Consider the following 6388-nt stretch of genomic DNA (forward strand, 5'->3'; position numbering starts at 1 on the left):
ATTGCGTCGACTGTTTCCTCATTGTTTTCTGAAGAAGCGTCTCCCCAACCGCTTGGTTGGATTGTGTTGATGTCGATCTGAGAGCTTGTCGGCGCATTGTACTTCACAAGATAATCATATTTCCCACTTGGCTGTCCCAAGCGGTCCCAATTCTCCTCTTGTCGAAACTCCACATTCTCGACAGCATTGTCACCGTCCTTCTCGTCGAAACCTTCAGTAGTTTCTATTCCTTTCTGGCTTGCGAGATCATCAGCAATCTCGACCATGTTGACATTTGCGTCGAAACTTCCAGGGGCTTCCACCATTTCCAAATTGCCATCAGGAGCAACTTCGGCCTCCACCATGTTCACGACGAATGGTTCAGCGTAGTGGGCTTCGACTGCTTGCATAGGATTCGAATCGATCTTCATTTGTTGTTTTGGTTTGTCACCAAACTTCAGCCTTCCGTCACGGATAGCATTTTGAACGAGATCCCTGAAAAGGAAACAACGAGACGTCTTATGGCCCAGAAAATTATGGTATTTACAAAAACCTCTCTTTTTCTGTTGTTCCATAGGCGGTTCTTTAGCGCCTGGTGGTTTTATTAATTGACCATCTTTAACCAACAGATCGAAGATTTCGTCACATTTGGTGATGTCGAACGTATAAGTCCTTTTGGGGAACTTATCGTTGGTTTCGACTGGGTTTCCGTTCGACGGAGTTAGTACTTTGCACGAATAAGGTGGCCCTTGCTTTAGTTCTGCTAGGTCAATCTCTTGTTCGTCGAAGCTACTTGGTTCGTTTTCGTCGAACTCATCATCTTGGCGAACCCCTACGTAGGCTACCCTTTCTTTTTTATTCTTATTTGCCCTGAATTTTTCGTCCCTTAACCTTTCGACCTGTCTCACTCTATCCGCTAATTGTGCCATATCCCTCAAATACTGGGTATCTAGTTTCTTCCTTATAGAATAGTCTAGTCCCCCTGCGGCCATTTCGACCAACTCATGTTCTGGCACTGGGGTGAAACATCTAGCCTTTAGCAATCTGAACCTATTTAAATAATCATCTATCGGTTCAGAGTGTTTTCTCTTGACACTGGCTAATTCTTTCAGACTTATTTTTGTTTGTCCCATGTAGAATTGTTCATGGAACAGCCTTTCTAATTGGGTCCACGTGTATACTGAGTTTGCAGGCAAAGATGTAAACCAAGTAAACGCGTTTTTTGTTAAGGAACTAGGGAAATATTTTATTTTCAAATTTTCATTACGGGCTATCTCCCCTGCCTCGATCAGATAACGTGCCACATGTTCTATAGTGGACTCACTAGTGTCCCCTGAGAACTTTGTGAACTTAGGGACTTTCCACCTTGGTGGCAGTTCTTCTTGCAGAATATATTCCGATAGTGGGGATGCGTAACTAGGCCTTTGTAAACCCATGTTCATCCCATTTTGTGCCATTATCGTTTCGACCATGGCTGCCAAATTGTTTTCGACAGGAGGATTATTATACCGTATCCGTTGTTGCAATACAGCATCCGCGTCCTGGCCTCTCTGGATTACTATCCTTCTAGGCTCTTGTGGAATGGGGATTTCGACACGAGGCTGTTCGACTACATCCTCTTGGTTTCTGACGTTTGTTTGAGGATTATCCAATGGTATCTAGTTTATCGTAGGCTCTTCCTGGACCGCTACCACTGGGTTATGAATCACTTGTTCTCTGTGTCGAGTTTAAGGGACCCCAAAGAAATCAGCAATGCGCGTCATCTGCGCTGCCAACACTTGGTTTGTTTGAGTGGTGTTTTGTATTAGTGGGTTAAACACCGCTCCCATTTGTTGCGTCAACATTTGGACCATATCATGATTACTCTCGTCCATCTGCTGTCTAATTACTTGCGCCGAATTATTCGTTATCGGCGGCACGTAAAGTGGTTGTTGATTTAGTCTACTCATGTTTCCACCATATCCTGACCCTTGTAAGGGTGAAGACACGTTGGCCATTGAATCCGAATATATTAACGGGGAATTGTGTAAATTTGCCATCACCGAAGTTGGCATTCCAAAGGGTTGTTCCCTACCAGGCGGAGGCAAAGTGAAATTTGTTAGAAAAGGCCTAGAAGTGTTCCCCACAGGAGGGGGTGTCCCAACGGGCATTTGTTGTGCCCTGAAGGACGAACTAGGCGCGTTTTGCGACATTGAAACCGCTGGTATCGACCCTGTTGACGAAGGTACAGCCTCTGACACAGGGACCGATCCTATATCGCCTTCTGTCGAAGGGGCAGGGTTGGATACTGGGATGGATTCGTTCGGATTATTTGGTTGGTTCGCCATTTTCCTTACTCTTGTTCTTTTAGGTATTTCTACTTCGGATACGGCTAATTTACCGCTTCTCAGTCTCATGCAATGAAGAACAGATTTTGATTAGTGATTATCTAAATTTCTAGATTTCTTGCACTGTCCCACTGGGCGTGCCAATTTGTTCGCTGTGAATTTTGGCGAACAACCTCTGGTTTACCAAAACTTGTAGAATTGGGTTACTTGCAGGATCAACCACACAAATCCTAGGACATGTGCAGATCTAGATAGTCTTGAAGATGTCTAGAATCACTTTCATACATTTCATTTTTGTTCTCTAAGTGTTTTACGTCGAAGTATGTTGATTAAAACGTTAAGTAGATGTAAATTTAACAAGATAAAGTAAATGGCGGAAAATAACTGACGAAATGTAAAGTGTCGAAAAAGAGAAAGTGCAGAAAGATAAACTACTGGAAAACATAAAAGAGATTCGTAAAGAACTTTAAACTTTATAAAATAAACTTTGAAGGAATTGGTGTTTGTTTACACATACATTTTCCAAATATGACTCTTTTCTCTCACACGGGTACTTTGAGTGTTTTCAGGAATTTTGTATAAGTAATTCTTCACACTTTTTTTTTCGATAACAACTACCCTATTTATATACAAATAACATAACTGTTATTAACGACTAAATCCTAAAACTGTGACACATGGCTTTCTTCCTTTCGCCAGATGCTTCCACGCGTCTTTTGCCAAACGTTACAACTTTTCAAATTCAAATTTACACTTTAAGTCGAAAGGACGTCTTCCTTCAGGATGTTTGTCGAATTATCAATATACTGCAATGTTCTCCATGTCTGTCAAAAGTACTTTTCTAGCTGCAAATATCTTGTCGAAATGACAGAACCTCCATTTTGTCGAAATGTCGAACCATACTTATTAATCAAATCGTTTTATCCCATGTCATCATTTGTCGAAAAAGTCATTTTATACACCAAATCTCATGGCGTCTAAAACGCACGTATACAAATAGTATAAAATTGTGTTTATCATTCTTTAATTGTTTTGGTCCGACCATAATGGTTATCGACTGACCACTCAGAGGGAGCCAAATTTCATCTAGAGCACTAGCATCCCATAGGAACTATCCTATGGAAGAATATACGTGATATATATCCAAGATACATACAATGGCTCCCTGCATCACACATCTAACAAATAAAAGGTTGTTACAATCGCCCCACTATATAAAGGATACGCACACAAAAATTATATTCATATTTTCAAATCTAATTTTCATTCACTCTTCCTTTCCACACACTGACTTAAGTGTTGGAGTGCTAACCTTGCAGATCATGCCCTCCTCCTCCATATATGAAGCAAAAATCCACCGTAAACGCCGATTATCCACCAATTTTAGTTCCACAATGGAACAGTGACACCGTCTGTCAAAATCGACTTCTGATTCTCGCGTTTTCCACAATAGCATATAATCTCTTTCATTCTTCAATTTGAAACTTCCTCCATTTATCGGATCAGAGTTCTTCAAATTTAACACTAGATCCTTCACATTCGATGTAGTCTGATACGAATCAACATTGATTTCTTGATTTTCCAGATCTTTGACTTCTGAACCTTTCAACAATGGATGGATCTAAAGCTACACGCTCCCCTACCTTACACAAAAGAACATATGTCGCTCAAGCAGTGATCAATCAACCGCCTTCACCTCCTCCTCAAGGTAGTGCAAATCAGGTGGTGGTAGATACTCCATTGCATCCATATTTATTCCAACCTCCTCAAATCGCAGGATCTACTCAAGTGCCCCTAGTCAGACCTCAGATATCACTGCTAACTTTGCAACCAGAAGCGTTAACTGGTTTCCAACTATTACGAACCAATATCGGAATACAGTGCACCAATGAGTTGTTGAACAACATATATAACACCGTTTGGAAACATAATTCATAGGAAATATAGGAGAGGTTGCTTCGTCTTAAAGTAAGCCTATAGAATGCGCCCCCGAGAGGAAATATTGTGCATGAGGCTTTTTCAAAGAGAATCCAAGCTTACATCCCAAAGTCGACCGCGTCCAGAATATACGAGGCTTCGAAATCAAAGAATCATCAAAAGAGTAAGAAACGTCAGACTCCTCCTCAGTGTCCTAAGGTAGACCGAGATAGCCATGCTCATCCGTAAAATTAGGTAGAGAGACTGTCGACAAAGAATCCGCAAAAACATTCTCTATGGAAAAGGAGATCCGAACGAGCATGTGCAACTTGTCAATGGACGATTGAACTTCTACCACGCTGGAAAAGCCTTCAAGTGTAAACTATTCTTGTTAACCTTGATTGCATAAGCTAGACAGTGGTTCTATGCTTTGTCGGATGAGACCATCGAGTCATGAATCAACTTGTATGAGCTTCTTCGCTCATTTCACATTCTTGAAAAGGAAGTAAGTCACGGTAGTCGTCCTAAGAGGGATTACACATGGAAGAAAGGCGAAGATTTATCATGAGTGTGCCAACACACAGTTCTGAAAGAGACAACTCAGAACTCTCTTTCCTATCTGAGAGTCATTGTGAACGAACAAGACAAAATACCACTGCTTCCGCAAGGGCCATGCCCTTAATACCGATGAATGAATCCAATTTAAAGATATCACCGATGGGCTAATCAAAAGAGGTTGTTTATCTGAATATGTGAAAGGTGGTAAGATATATATATATATATATATATATATATATATATATATATATATATATATATATATATATATATATATAGAGAGAGAGAGAGAGAGAGAGAGAGAGAGAGAGAGAGAGAGAGAGAGAGAGATTCCAAGAGTAAGTCCCTCGAGAGTTAACAAATGTCAGGACCATTGATGAGGATAAGGAAGCCATTAAAAAGAAGCGCCAATACTTTGTTGCTATCACTGGAGGGCACCTCGGAAAAACCCCCCATCTAAGGCGGCGATAAAGAGAAAAATCGCTGAAATGTTGGCAATCCACAAGAAAAATGGAGGCATGTCAACCAAAAATCATGACAGGATAATGCTCGGGTTCTGAGGCTGTGAGAAAATTGGAGGAACCCCAAACAAAATCTTCCCTCTCATCATAACAACAATGACCAAACATTTCTATGTTTCCCGAATTATGATTATGGTGGTAGCTTGTGCGATATCATGTACTTAGTTGTTTGAAAAGATGGGCCTCAATAGAGGAATTTTATCGCCTTATGAGGGGTCAGATTTGAAATTATTTAATTGTATGATGACCTATCCCTGGGGGTATGTCGAGTTAAGGATATCTATATGAGAAGCTAGGGATGTTCGATCCTCTGAATCACAGTTCCTTGTAGTCCCCTACAAAACTGTTTACAATTGCATCATAGGTAGACCCTTCACATCCACCTTGGACACCGTAGCCTCACTGATCCATCTCAAACTTAAATTCTATAATCTTCATTCAGAGTCGCTCATAATCAATGTTGGTCTTGAGGGGCTAAAAGGATACATCAAGCACTCCAGCAAGACTAAAATGAGAGAGCAAGGCAATGCAAATCAATGTTATTTCATTAACTGCCCAGCTCAAAAGCATGAACATTTGACCTCCCAAAAGGGGTTGATCGAACGAGAAGCAGAACATGAGGAATAAGTGGTGGTCAGTCCACCTGGTTATGTTTTTGAATTCATGTTTGATGTTTTATTCCATATAATTAGTTCTCTCAAATGTAGGATAAGTTCCCAATTATTAATACAAAATTACAAGTTCTTAAATATTCATTTTCTTTATGACTGTGTAAGGTTACGATGACTATAGGGTACGGCCAAAGAGATCAAGGCTCCAACACAAAGACTCAAGGGTGGTGTTGCAAATGCCACGTGTGTGCGGCCAAAATAATCAAAACCCACAATGTAGAGCATACATACGAAGAAAGTGGAAAAATCACTAAAATTAAAATAATGGTCCACCCTCTTATGGAAGCTAGCCACTCTAGACACTGCGGTGGGCTAGCCACACATCGACATCTGACCAGTTTTTCACCTGGGCGGGGGAAGGGAACCAACCCTTGACCGAGAACGGCCCTAGAGACGTCCAGAAAACTTCGAGGGA

This window comes from Lathyrus oleraceus, chromosome 1, assembly GCF_024323335.1.
Source record: "Lathyrus oleraceus cultivar Zhongwan6 chromosome 1, CAAS_Psat_ZW6_1.0, whole genome shotgun sequence".
NCBI classification, from domain to species: domain Eukaryota; kingdom Viridiplantae; phylum Streptophyta; class Magnoliopsida; order Fabales; family Fabaceae; genus Lathyrus; species Lathyrus oleraceus.